The sequence below is a fragment of the Natrix helvetica genome (genome assembly GCF_964273705.1).
Source record: "Natrix helvetica genome assembly, chromosome: 1".
Lineage (NCBI taxonomy): Eukaryota > Metazoa > Chordata > Lepidosauria > Squamata > Natricidae > Natrix > Natrix helvetica.
In genome coordinates, this window is record NC_138548.1 from 272,971,606 (window position 1) to 272,985,921 (window position 14,316).

General features: G+C 46.5%; 1 protein-coding gene across 2 annotated transcripts in view; it reads left to right on the forward strand.

Annotated features, from left to right (window-relative positions):
- The window catches only part of DPYSL3 (dihydropyrimidinase like 3), an 83,106-nt gene that overhangs the window by 36,977 nt on the left and 31,813 nt on the right, over positions 1 to 14,316 (forward strand). The gene's annotated exons all lie outside the window — the stretch shown is intronic.

A 14,316-nucleotide genomic window follows, 5' to 3' on the forward strand; every position in this document is an offset into this window, starting at 1 on the left:
AAAAATTCAGTTTTGAGAGCAATTCAGATTGTGCATAAATCTGACATTCCCAAAATTTACATTTTGTTTATAAAACAAAAAATACAGTGGTTTTTAGCCAAACAACCGCCTGAGCTTCTGGAAGTTCTGCTGAACCATTCTCAAGTGGCAAGTGGCAAAAACAAAACCCAGTACCTTTATTTTCTTTTTCTTTTCTTTTTTAAACAAAATTTTATTGGTTTTCAAATGTATAGGGGAGGGTAAATAGGTATACTAAATTTTTTGGCAGCTTTCATACCGCTGATAGAGATCCCAGCACGATACTCACATATATAACATTGTACAACAAATTTATAGAAGAAAACAGTGAACCAAATCTTACTCTATATTGTTAGTCTTGTGTTCCTACATGTTTCTCTTTGTCGTTTTCTAATATATCACTAACTGCTATTGTTCCAAATAGTTTTATTTTTGAGATCTGAGCCTTTTCGATATTGCTTCTGACTCCCTGTCGCCAGAGAGAGCCTCAGTGCCCCCCTCCTTCCCGTCTTGGATCTTACTATCTTGTGTTTTACTGTCTCTTTCACTACTCCCACTCAATTCCTCCTCTGAGAGTGGAAAATTCTTTTTAACGAAGGCCTCCGCCTCCTGGATTGTATTGATTCTGATCCTATTTCCCTCCCAGAAGATTAACATCCCCTCCGGAATCAGCCATTTGAACCAGATCCCTTTTTCATATAATTTTTTGGCTAGGGAGGAAAATTTCCTCCTTCTATCTCTTATTTTTTGGGGGATCTGTTTGAGAATGGTGATCTCTTCACCCTTGTATTTCAATGGTCCCTCCCTTTGGGTCACAAGTACCTCGTCCCTTGTGGTTCTCCTGACAAACTTAACATGTATCTCCCTCGGAACATTGTGTCTTCTAGCATATGCTGAATTTATCCTATATACTAGATCCATATCCCACCATACTTGTTTTTTATCTCTCTTGAGATAATCTGCTAGAATTGTACTCATAATATCTTTAAGTTTCCATTCTCTGTTTCTGGTAAGTTCTGGAATCTAAGAAAAAAGGACATTCTTTCAAATTCTACCTTTGCCTGAAAATTTTCCATATCTATGTTTCCCTTGCGCATTGTTTTCACTTCTTCCCCCAGCCCCGCTATTCCGTCCTCTAGCACCAAAATTCGCTGTGTATTTCCAGCTATATGTTCTTTAACCACTCTGAGTTCTTCTTTGATCTCAGCCCACATTTCATTCTGTCCCTTCATAAGTTTTCCAGTAGAGTGGAGGGAGGGGTCACAGCAGGGTTAACACAGCCTGATTGGTCCATTTGACTGAGAGAAAACTTCTTAACCTTCGCCTTCTCCCGTTGGTTCCCAGTTTCCTCTCAGTCAAGGTCCAAGACACAGGTTTGGTTCCTAGTAGTAGAGTTTTAGTGGGTTTTATTAGTCAGTATTAGTGTTGTTGGCACCTTGAATTTGGAGTTTTTTATTTAAAAATTTTTTCTAATGGTCCGCCTTGCAGGGCTGTTGTTCGACTGCCCTCAGGAGGCTGAGATAGTCAGTGGGGGGGGGCGCTTCCTCCCCCTCTCTTAAGGGATCGCTCCGGACTGGTGCCTGGGGTCTCGGGTGTGCCGGGCGATCCTACGTGCTTTAATTTGTCTTCTTAAAACTTTCCGGTGAGGCTCGCAGCGCGCTGGGGCTTTTCGGCGCGAAAGCGGCTTTTCGGCTTCAAATTTGAACCGCTAGCTTCCCGGGCCGGTTACAGCCCACGGCAGCAGCGCGGAATCGTTTTTCTTGGTGTTGGAAGGCTCCTAGGGGCTTAGGAGCTCAGCGATGATTTAGAGAGCGTTTTGGGAAAGGCGAGCTTGCAGTTGCAGGCATTGGCAATTAAGGGCGAGGTGAGCGGCCATTTTTAGGCGCGCTTTTGAAAGCACCGCCCAAAAGAAGCCGGCGGCCATTTTGAGTTACGTGTTTGGGGCTTGCAACACGGAGAGGCTGTGAAAAACGTGGCTGTGCTGTTTGCAACTTTACCGGAGGCCCGGAGCAGGCGATTCTCACCAGCTGAAGGGCAATTCCTACCAAAAAACCTCGTTCTGGAGCACGTGAGTGGGGATGGCAGATAGAACTGAGTCCCAGCAGGCCGCGCCAGCTCAGGCAGGCGAAGATCAGGTTGAGCCCACTCCCCCAGTTAGGCCTCGGGTTTCTAGGCCTTCAGCTGAGGACAGGCCTTCGAGAGCTCTGCAAAGGGATGAGCTCAGGCGATCCAGGGCCATTGAGAAGGTCATTGAAAGGGCTGAGAAGAGACAGGCCAGGGATCCTAGGCCCAGATCCAGATCCCCACACGTGGCGGCTTCATGCCCTCCCCCACCGGTGGCTAGGGGGTTCAGCCCTTCCTCTTCCTCTTCCTCTGCTTCCCCATGCAGATCTGTTAGGAGTCAGGAGCGGGGGGCGCCTCGCTCTCCTTCTGCTTTCCCGGGGATTAGGGAAGAAGATAGGGGGGATCCATTGGAAGGTACCTCTGCAGGTCCAGTTAGGGGTAGGAGATCCAGCAGGGCCTATGTGGCACCAGACTATGATTCAGAAGGAGATGAGGAGGATCTCGAAAACCTCCCTGAGAATCTCAAAAGGCTTATTTCTGCAGCCATTTCTAGGGGCATTTCCCAAAGGGACAGACCTTACCACCACAGTCGAGTTACTCCCTTTAGTAGGTCCAGATCTAGGGCTTCTTCGCCTTCCCTCATGAGTGAGGTCTCCTCTAGGGGGGAGGCACGGAGGGACGATTGGGGGTTCTCTGAGGAGGAGGATGCGGCTCCTGAGCCGCCTCGCTCTTCCAATCTTTTCCTCCAGGCCATGTTCAAACCATTGCTTAAGAAGGCTAGGAGGACCACCAAGGTGGGCACGGGGGACCCCACGGTCCCACCGCCCACGGATCCGGACATGGTCATGTTCTCAGCGACGGCCACCAATAAGGAGGAGATTCCTGCCCCTCCTCTTTTCTTAGAGGTAGCTACTAGCCAATGGGCCCGTCCTTCTAACTTTTCCCCACCTGGCAGCAACGACCGTCGCGCCTACAACATGGAAAAGTCTTTTGTGCAAGCTATTCAGCTTCCAGTTATAGATCAGCCCATAGCAGCTTTAGTCTCCTCCTCTCCAGTAGTTTCAGGGGACGCGGCTGACAAACTTAAGGCAGAGGACAAGAGGGCGGAGCTCACTTTACGTAAAAATTTTAAAGCCTCAGCATGGGCGGTGCGGGCAGCGGCTGCTGCCTCGTACTTTAACCGTACTACGGTCATGTGGCTCCGCCGGCTCCAGGAGCGCATTCCGATCCAGGAGGAGCGCGCACACCAGGATTTGGCTAAAATAATGGCAGCGTGTCAGTATTCGGCTGATGCGACCCTAGACGCAGTTAGATTTGGTTCAAGTGCTTTGGCCACCTCTGTGGCCTCTCGTAGACTTTTGTGGCTCAGGAACTGGCAGATGGACTATAAAGCCAAGTGGGACCTAGTAGCTGCCCCTTTTGAGGGTCCAAATTTGTTCGGGGCTTCCTTAGACCCGATTTTGGTGGAAAACAAAGATAAAAAGAAAGTTATGCCTACATCCACCAAGAAGGCGGAGTCCCGTAGTCATCCCTATCGCAGGCCCCAGTTCAAGTCTTATGACAGGGATCAGGACCAGCGATACCAATCATACAGACAGGACAGGTCATTTCATAGACAGAGTTTTCAGGACCGTTCTAGATATCAGCCGCAGTCCAAGCGGCCCTTTCGTGGGGGGGGCGGCCGCCCCTTCCGCAGAGGGAAATGACTCGAACCCGAGTCATCCCATCGGAGGCCGCCTGGCACTGTATGCGGACGAGTGGGATCGGATCACGTCAGACGGTTGGGTCAGGGCGACCGTTCGCCACGGCCTAAGGTTAGAATTCCTCTCCAAACCCCCAAGTTTTTTCAAAGTTTTTCCCCCGGCTCGGGACCCGGCGCGGCGTCGTCTCATGGACCTCGCGGTCGCCCATCTTCTAGAAATCAGGGCAGTGGAGGTCGTTCCGGAGCCGGAGAGGGGTCTGGGCTACTACTCCCATCTGTTCGTAGTTCCAAAATCCTCGGGGGGTTGGAGGGCAATCCTCAACCTGAAACGCCTAAACCGCTACCTAGTATACAGGCGGTTCAAGATGGCGTCCCTGAAATCCATTCTGCAGGGCATTCGGAAGGGGGATTACATGGCCTCAGTAGATTTGACGGAGGCCTACCTCCACGTCCCCATCCTTCAGTCTCACCGGTGTTATCTCAGGTTCTCTCACCGGGGCAGGCATTACCAGTACCGGGCTCTCCCGTTTGGTCTGGCCTCAGCTCCGCGGACGTTCACCAAGGTCCTGGCAGCTCTGGCGGCTTATCTGCGTTCCATTCCGGTGAGACTTCAGTGCTACTTGGACGACGTCCTAGTTCAGGCAGGGTCCCTCCCCAGGGCCAAGTCGGATCTTCGGCTGACGATCCGTTGGCTTCAGGCGTTGGGGTTTTCAGTGAACTTTCCCAAGAGCCACCTGTCCCCATCCAGGCAGATTCTACACCTAGGGACAGTGATAGACTCCGAGTCAGGGAGGGTCCGCCTGTCTCCAGAGCGCTTGTCCAGCCTTCGCCAGCTGGTCTCCTCTGTACAAAAAAGACGGTCTGTTTCCATCCTGACCTTGTCTCAACTTCTGGGGAAGATGGTCTCTTGCATAGGGATAGTGCCCTGGGCCCGGCTCCACCTGCGACCTCTCCAGTGGGCCTTGATCCCGGTCCAGAGAAGGATGATGAGCAACTCCTTGCGTCCAGTTCCTCTACCGGTGGAGGTGAGACTCTCGTTTCGGTGGTGGTTGTCCCCAGCGCTGCAACAAGGGGCTTGTTTTTGGGAGCCCGAGAGAGTCACAGTGACGACGGATGCCAGCCTCTTCGGCTGGGGGGCCGTGATGGACTCCGACATGACCCAGGGACGTTGGTCTGCCTCGGATCTCCGCCACAACATCAATTGGCTGGAGCTAAAAGCCGCGCGGCTTGCCCTAAGGACTTTTCGTCATCACCTGCGGGGGCGCCATGTCCTCCTGCTTACGGACAATGTGGCAACGAAGGCCCATGTCAATCGCCAAGGGGGCACCCACTCACGTTCTCTCTGGCGAGAGGCGCAGTCGTTGGGCTTGTGGGCGGAGAGACACTTGGCCTCCATAGTGGCGGAGCACATCTCAGGAGTGTCCAATCTTCAGGCGGATTGGCTGAGTCGCACAACCCTAGACGATGGCGAGTGGCAACTGGGCCCGGCGTTGTTTCGGAAGATATGCAGCAGGTTCGGCACACCTCGGGTGGATCTGTTCGCCTCCCCCGACAACGCTCAGCTGCCCCGGTTCTTTACCCGGTTCCAGTCTCCGTCGGCGGAAGGAGCGGATGCTCTCAGGAGCCGATGGCCCCCGGGTCTCCTTTATGCCTTTCCTCCCCTTCCCCTCGTTCCCCGTACGATAGGGAAGATAGTCACAGAGAGGGCTCTCGTTATTCTGTTAGCACCATACTGGCCGAGGAGACCCTGGTTCGCGGACCTGGTCCAGCTGTCGGTAGCAGACCCCTGGAGGATTCCCCCGGGGGAGGTCGTTCTGAGTCAGGGGGCTTTACATCACCCAGGGCCTCAGTGGCTCCATCTGACCGCCTGGCTCTTGAACGGAGGATCCTGAGGGGGCAGAGACTTTCGGCAGGAGTCATAGCCACCTTAGAGGCGTCTAGGAGGCCGTCCACGGTTAGAATTTACAATGCCACATGGAAAGCGTTTGCGAAGTGGTGCATTCCTTTGGGGTTGGATCCCTCTAGGGCTACCGTCCCAAACGTGTTGGAGTTCCTCCAGAAGGGGTTGGAGGATGGCTTGTCGCATAATACGCTCCGGCGTCAAGTGGCGGCTTTGGCCACCATTCTGGGGGGGGAGGGTTCCCCCGTCCTTTCCCGGTCTCCACTGATTAAGCGTTTTCTGAAGGGGGCGGCTAACATCCGGCCGCCTCCGGTTCATAGGTTTCCAACCTGGGATCTGACCCTGGTTCTCCAGGCTCTGACGAGCTCCCCGTTCGAACCACTTAGGACGGTACACATGCGTCTGCTTACCCTTAAGGTGGTGTTTTTAGTGGCCATTACATCGGCCAGGCGCATTTCAGAGTTGGGGGCCCTTTCTTCACGCAGTGACCTGTGTGTAATACACCAGGACAGGGTGGTCCTTCGCTTGGATCCTTCGTTCATTCCGAAGGTGAATTCACAGTTTCACAGGGCCCAGGAGGTCGTGCTCCCGAATTTTTGTCCCAATCCCTCGAGAGAGCGGGAGTTGGTGTGGCATAAGCTGGACGTTCGCCGGGCTGTTCGCATTTACCTAAAGCGAACTGAGGGCATTAGGAGGACGGAAGCGTTATTTGTTTCCTTTCGTCCGGGCTCGTTAGGATGTAAGGTGTCTTCTTCCACCATCGGACGATGGATTAGGTTGGCCATAGTTGAGGCTTACGGGGCTTCTGGGAAGACTCCCCCATCGGGGATTACTGCGCACTCCACCCGCAGTGCGGCTACTTCGGCGGCTTGGGCCACCAGGGCACCTTTCGAGGATATTTGTAGGGCGGCGGCCTGGGCTTCCCCCACACCTTTTATTAGGCACTATCGTTTGGATACTTATGCCTCGGCTGAGGCATCCTTTGGCCGGAGGGTCCTTCAGAGGGTGGTGGCCGATTCTTCACCTGGGACCCAGTCGGCCCGCCCGGGGACGTAGCGTGGGTATGTCCCTGCTGTGACCCCTCCCTCCACTCTACTGGAAAAAGAACGTTGGTCTTACCTGAACGTTTTTTTCTGGAGTAGTGGAGGGAGGGGTCACATTTCCCGCCCTAGTTAGTTAGTTAGACAGGGTCCGGGAAGTGTAGAATCGGGAGGCCCCGGGGGGGCTTGTTCTTGTTTGTGTTTGACTTGCAGTTGCTGGCCGTGACATCGCGGAAACTGGGAACCAACGGGAGAAGGCGAAGGTTAAGAAGTTTTCTCTCAGTCAAATGGACCAATCAGGCTGTGTTAACCCTGCTGTGACCCCTCCCTCCACTACTCCAGAAAAAAACGTTCAGGTAAGACCAACGTTCTTTCTTTAAACATTTCCATAACAGATAATTCCTTAGGATCCTCCCCAGCCATTGCTTTCTGCAACATTGACGATATCTTGGACTGTTGCATCGTGGGGCTTGGGGCAGCCGATGAGGGGCTGAGTGCGCCTTGCCGGTCGGGGGTTTCCTTGCCGCCATTTGTTTAGGTTCAGAGATGCAAATCCTTGCCAGGAAAAGTGGTGTCAGAGGGTTTCGCAGCTACGCTGGTCTCCAAAGGAAAACAATCGCAAAGGCACCCAATTTGCAGTTCCAAGAGTAAAATACACCAAGATGAATGAGAAGAAAAGTCAGCCGAAGATCAGAAGATCCATACACAGGAGGAGGCCCCAGTTTCCCTTTGGGAGAGTAAACAAACAATCCACTTTTCTTTATTCTCTCTTTGGGAGTAGCTTCAAAGGACAGACTTCATTTGCATAAAGACAAAGAAAGAGGGGCGAGCGCCATCTTGACCCTCCCTTTCGCAGGGAAAGAAGTCGCCGAAAGTTTTTTTTTAAGGCAACAGTTCAGAGTCGTTTCCAGCAATTGTGAAAGTCATTTTCAATTAAAAGTCAAGCAAATCAGTCTTTTAATCTCTCTCTTCCCGAGGGTCCATTTTCAAAGCCGCTTAGTCCGAGAGGGGGGAATGGTAACCCCCCCCCTCTAATCTCTCTTCAAGAACAGAAACACAAAAGACTCACAAAGTGACTGTTGCTTTTCTCCTAAATCCTCCAAGAGCGCCGGTCAGGATCCCCACCTTCAGTCTCCAACTGCACTTTTCCGACTCTTCTTTTAACCTCCAGAGCCATCCGACGAGAGGGCGGGCAGCGCGAAGCTGTTTCTCGCCCCCCCCCCCCCCTTCGCTCCCCAGCTCCTAGGCGAAGCCGAAAAGCACCCCAGCTGGCTGCCGCCCTTCGGCAGGACCCCCTTACAAGGGCTCCTGTGTCCCCTAAGGGACCCACCGGGGAGAGTAGCGGCGGACAAACACGTCCGTCGTCCGATCCCAGAAGTGACGTCCCATCCAGTACCTTCATTTTCCTAGGTTTTGACTGAAATAAAGCCCACAAATATAAGTAGTCATCAACTTAAGACCACAATTGAGCCCAGAATTTTGATTATAACTCACCGTGGTCATTAAGCAACACCCACATGGCTGCCTCACTCAATTACCACCCAATTCTCCACATTGCGGTTGTTAAGTAACTGAAGAGGTGCCTCAGGGTAAGGGTTGTCTTGGGAGGCTCAGTGCCTACTGGCATGTGGAAACTTGCTATGGGTCAAAAGGCCTCTCCCAGCTACCCAGGAGTGCGGACCTCCTCCTTGCCCCCTCCTCCCAAATCCTGATAGGTCTGGTCTTCTCTGTGCCTCACCATTACTCCCAAGATGCCTAGTGAGGCTTCCGGGCATGGCAAAATAAAGAGGAAACCATGATGGAGGAAAGAGGAGGCCCACATGCCGTTGGGCCTAGCTAACCAAATCTTGCAAATCGGCCTCTGGCAGATTTCCACACACCAGTGTACCTAACTGGCCAAGGTCTCCGGGCCCACAGTCAGGAAGGGGAAATTGCTACACTCCTATGATGTAAGAGTGGATGCCCTGTCAAGCACCAACTTCAGAAAGTTGGAACTTTGGGCAAGGATTGTAAGTCCCTTTGTTTAATGCCATTGTAATTTCAAATGGTCACTGAATGAATGGTCATAGGTCAAGGACTGTATTAGAGGGAGAATAGGGAAAAGCTGGTGCATACCATCCGGTTTTCCTCAGTAGCTTCCAAAATGGTATATCCCATCAGTCTAACCAGCCCTAATCTTCCCAAGACCTGCCCTTCCTTCTCCTGTCAAATATTGCTACAATAGTTGATATGTAATATATATGAATGACTTTGCTGCATTTCCTTCCATCCCTTTCTTGCCTCCCCTTAGCTCTTCTTGATTTTTTATTCATGGCATATCCCACTGGATAATCCAACATCTGATTTTACCAGTGCCTTCCTTTCCTTGCCTCCCCATGGCTATCCCCAATAACATTGTATTGTATCTTCCATTGGCCTAGCCTGCTCTTCCTCCCTTTTTATAACTGGATATCTATACAACTTCCTTTCTTGGAGACTATCTGCACATCTAGTAAAATTTGGCAAGTTTGTTGTGTCCTGGAATCCCATCAGTGAAGTAACACATATGGAAGGAGCCCAGAAAGGTTCCCTGCCTGTAGCTGTGTCAATCTTTGGAATAATGTAATCCGGAGTAAAAGAGGCATGAACATAGCCATCAATAATAAAACTTTAATACACGGATATCAAGGAAACAATAGTACAAAACAACAAGGACTTAGTGGGATCACAGGTCTGTATGTCATATGTCAATCAAGGTCTTCAAGGCTCTCCTAAAAGACAATAGTGCCAGGGCTATGCAGACTCAGTATTCCAAAGGCTGGTGCAGCTACAGACAAGGGACCTCTCTGGGTCCTTCAAGATGGCATTACCTCACTGATGGGATCCAGCGCATACTTTCCAAATCCCACTAGATGTGCAGAAACATCCAAGAAAGAAAGTTGTTTAAGTATCTAGGTTTTAAAGAGGGCTTGAATATAGATGAGAACCAGCACATTGAACTGCATTGGTAACCAGCATCACTTGTGAAGGCAAATGACACATGGACAAAACAAGATCCACATGAAACTTTTTGCACAACTGCATTATGATTAAACTGAAGTTCCTGAAAGTCTTCAAGAGCAACCCCATATGGAGCACACATAAAAGGTGATTCAGGTTTGAGTGACTATGAAAATGGCCATAATTGATATAAATGGCACATGGAATGTATCTGTAGCTGCTATTTGCTGATTGATCAAAAACCAGAAATCCAGAAGCCCTCCTTCTCCCCCCCCCCAAAAAAAAATGCACAAAAGGTTCACCTGGGATAGTGCAGTCCCACTGAAAATTTATTGGGAGATCTCTGGAAACAGGTGTATCACCACTGAATCTTCTCTTTCTTACGGATGAGCCTTTTCTTACCTATCCATACCCCTCCAGATACAAACTTCAGAACATTTTCACAGTTTTCTTGAGTGTAATTTCCATAAATTAAAAACCAGGCTATAGCATAATGTGGTTCTTAAGAATGACAGGATGTGGGATACACCAAAGGAGTTACTATGTGTAGTATTCCTATTTTAACTAGGCTGATGCATCTCAGGCTCTTTTAGGATAGACCTTTTCATTACCACCTAGTGCAGGGGTGGCGAACACGCGGCTTGTGAGCCGCATGCGGCTCGCGGCCAAAATAAATGAGGCTCTTTGCCTCTTACCATTATTTAGTATGCTGTGGCTCGGATCGCGCGCTAAACCTGGAAGTACGGTCGACGCGACGACGCTTGCCTGCTGGAGCGTCGTCGCGTCAACCGTACTTCCGGGTTTAGCGCGCGATCCGAGCCACAGCATACTAAATAATGGTAAGAGGCAAAGAGCCTCATTTATTTTGGCCGCGAGCCGCGTGTTAAGTTAAGATGAAGTCTTAAGTTAAGATGAAGTGGAAGATGGGTAATAATTAGGGGAATGGAGACTTTGGGTTGTGGAGTCCACTTTTTTAAAAAAAATACAAAAAAACCAGCCCTTAGAACTTGAACTTTGCTAATCAGAATAAAATGCTAAGACTAAGTAGTCAGAGGAAGGTTGTAGCAGTACTGTCAGTCACCTATTGCACCTCATCATGAATCAAGTATTCTATATTTTAAAAAATACAAACTTATATCTTAGTTACTAGAGATCAAAGTGTCCAAGGAAATAGATTAATTCAAATGCAATGAATTAATCATTATACTGAAGTTAAAAGACAAGCAATTATCAGAATGGTGGCTATGGCAGAGATCTTTCTAAATTTTTAACATTTCATTTAACTTAAAATACTGGAAGTTGGAAAAGATTGGTGATCTGCCAATCATTTGTAGATATACCAAACCCATAGAATCACAGGGTTGGAAGGGACCACAGAGGTGATTGTTCAATTTTATCTTTAAATAAGATTAAGACAATTTGCTTTGTAATCCAGTCTAAGATTAAGAAATGCTGCTCCTCTATATCTTTCTTTTGAGTCTTGTATGATTTTGAATCTTGCTCCCCCACCCCACCACCCAGTTTCCAGTTGGTGCCATTTGGAATAAAACATTTATCTTAGATAATATCTAAGTTTCAAGGAATTGTTCATTTCATTCAATAATTTGTTATAATTGTTTTCAAATGTATTATTATTATATCCTATTAAATAAGAGTTCTAGATATTTCACTATATTTTTCTCATATCCCAATCCCCCTTTTCATGTTTTTTTTTCATTGGAAATTGAATGCCTTATTATCTTACTTTTCATTTAATTTTTTATCTCTAAAAGGTAGCCAAAAATCTTTGGATTCTGCCATTAGTATCTTATGGAGCTTTGTGTTTGCATAATCGTTACTACTATATCATTTGCATAGCATTTCATCTTGTATCTCTTTCTACCTGAATCTTTAGCTGAAATATTTGTTTAGCTTTTCAGTTCTGGCCCGCCAGGACCTCCTAACCCAGGGGTGTCCAAACTTGGGAACTTTAAGACTTGTGGACTTCAACTCCCAGAATTCGCCAGCCAAGTTTGGACACCCCTGTCCTAACCAATTATAAATAATAAAAGAGAAAATGCCCATCCTTGCCTTTGACTTTCCATATTAAAAGATTGTAGAGATTATTCCATTTACTGTGAATTTTAACTTGTCAAAAGCTTTGTGTCTAAAAATATTTCCATTGCCTTCCGTTGCAGCTCTAATGGGTTTATAAAAATTTATAACAAAAAACACCTGACTGAGCATGTTATATTATGTGTTTAATATATTATTGTTAAAATTATATGCTTTTGTGTGAGTGTTTGTCTGTTTTGGCAGGTCACAGCGTGGTGTGGCTCTCTGACTCTCACAGTTTAAAATTTTGGCTCTTTTTGTCGAACTTGTTCGCCACCCCTGACCTAGTGGGTTTTCTCCAACTCCAGCTTCTCTGGAGAATGAATATTTGTAGTCATCAAGTTTGTTCAATTTTTGGGGGGGGATGGATGGGGGGGGGGGGATTTTTTTTCCTCTTCAGATTTTTTCCCTTCTTTGTACAAACCAAAGCATGATAGATCTCTGATTTATTACCCAACAATTCAGCCCTGAGTTCACAATAGTATATAAATGACAGATTAGTAGAAGGCTTTACATCTTAAATTGCTTACAAATTACAGGTAACAACCTTAATTGCTTTCTAACTATAAATTCTGAATGACTTTTGATATTTCAAATAGAAAAAACACAATCATTTAACTTTCATTAGCAAATTCAGGTTGGTTATTTTCACACTAAAATAAATCGGCTTTTCTAACACACAGTCATTTTGGCTTTTCAATGTAATCGTTGAAGTTCTGCAGTGCACACAACATTCCTTGTAAGGAGGTCCTACATTATTTACTTTGGCATTAAAGCATATTCCGAAATTTGCATGATATTGACATGAACAAGGAATCTTTGACTTACATAGAACTAAAATAACATTTCCAAGAAATGGGGATTGATTGATGTTTCAACTTTTTGTGACATGTAATTAAAACAGTGGTTTGTCATTTAGTTATGTTATTAATTACAAATGATGTGTATCTTTTCAAAATATTCATGAAATATTTTCAAGTGATTGGTAGATTTATAGGCACGTTAGTCAAATCCTGTACTACTTTTAGACATACAAAGCAATGTCTTATAGCAATAACCCCACCACCACCACCTCTGGACCATGGACTAGTATTGGACTCCGGACTGCCAGTAACCAGGCCATGAAAGTGAACGAAACCCCATCTGCACATACACAAGATCCAGGCAGTGTGCAAAACCATGCTCGCCCGTTCCGTGGAAAATACACACTCCACGGAACTTGTCCCTGATGCCCAAAAGGTCAGGCGCCTCTGTTTTATAGCATATTTTTCTGAGGAGAATTTCATTCAAATATACTATTTCACATACTTGGGGCCTTATAATTTAATCATATATGTTTATTCAGAAATAAGCTGTATTTATAGCAATCAGCAAACTGATTAGAAAGTGAAGCATTTAAGAAAATATACTGCAAAAATACTTAAGCCAGGCTGAATAGAGCAGTTGGAATATGTTTGTGGTGTTAAGCTGAATACACATACTCTGCACCTCCAAAATATCCACACTTTAATATAGAATGCATATTTAGTAAAGATAGAACAACTTTCCATCATTTTGTCAACTAAAGACAAATCAAAACTTTTCTGAATAAACAGATAATTACTTTGGCATTGTTCTGCCATAAGCCTACCAATAGTTTGAGATGCAGAGGCTTATCCTGGTTGTTGTGTGGTAATCATCTTTTTAACTTCTCAAATCTGAGCTCCTCCTTCAGTCTAATTATGCATTTGGGAACCGGTACATTATATTCTTTGCTATATATAGTGCTGCTGTTGTGGCATTAGATAAGATTGTGACTTAGTGGTGAGATTATTGCCAAATGAATACCAATAAGTCTGCTGCAAAGGATTTAATGTGTTTCAGTTGTTCAGATTTTTGCTTCTGTAACACAATCTCTGAAGCTGATTAACTTTTTAAAATGTGGTACTAATATAATGACACATCATTCAAAAAGAATGTTGTTAGAAAATAATTAACAGGAATTTTCAGTTGGAACACAATGAGACACATTGTTCATAAACAGCAGTGAGAATATTTCAGACAGACAAAAGAAAGCAGAAGGGCAGTTTGTAACCCAATGTCCCATACCGAGTATAGAAAGAATATGGGAGGATTTTTCAAAGTATATATATCATTAATTTCTTAATTAAAATATGCATACCAAAACCATAATATACCAGAAGTAACAAATCTTATGACATCTTGCGTCTAGACAGGTAGTAGACAAAGGAATTTACAATGCTCAAAACCATGCGTGATCATCCTTTATGCATATTTTTCAGGGTTTATGCTATGCTGATGGAAGTCTTCTGTCCATAAAATAAGTCATTTTTCTTTTCTAGAAATTGTTCTCTTGTTAATCTTTTTTCTCAGAGTTTCATGTTATGTTTTAAACCTCTCAATGCCATGTGTAAACTGTAAATGAAGTTAATTTAAATGTCTCAAAAGTTTTGTTTTGACTGTAAGCAAGGCAAAATGAAAAACCTCTTATAGGAAATGAATGGCTTGAATTTCTAAGG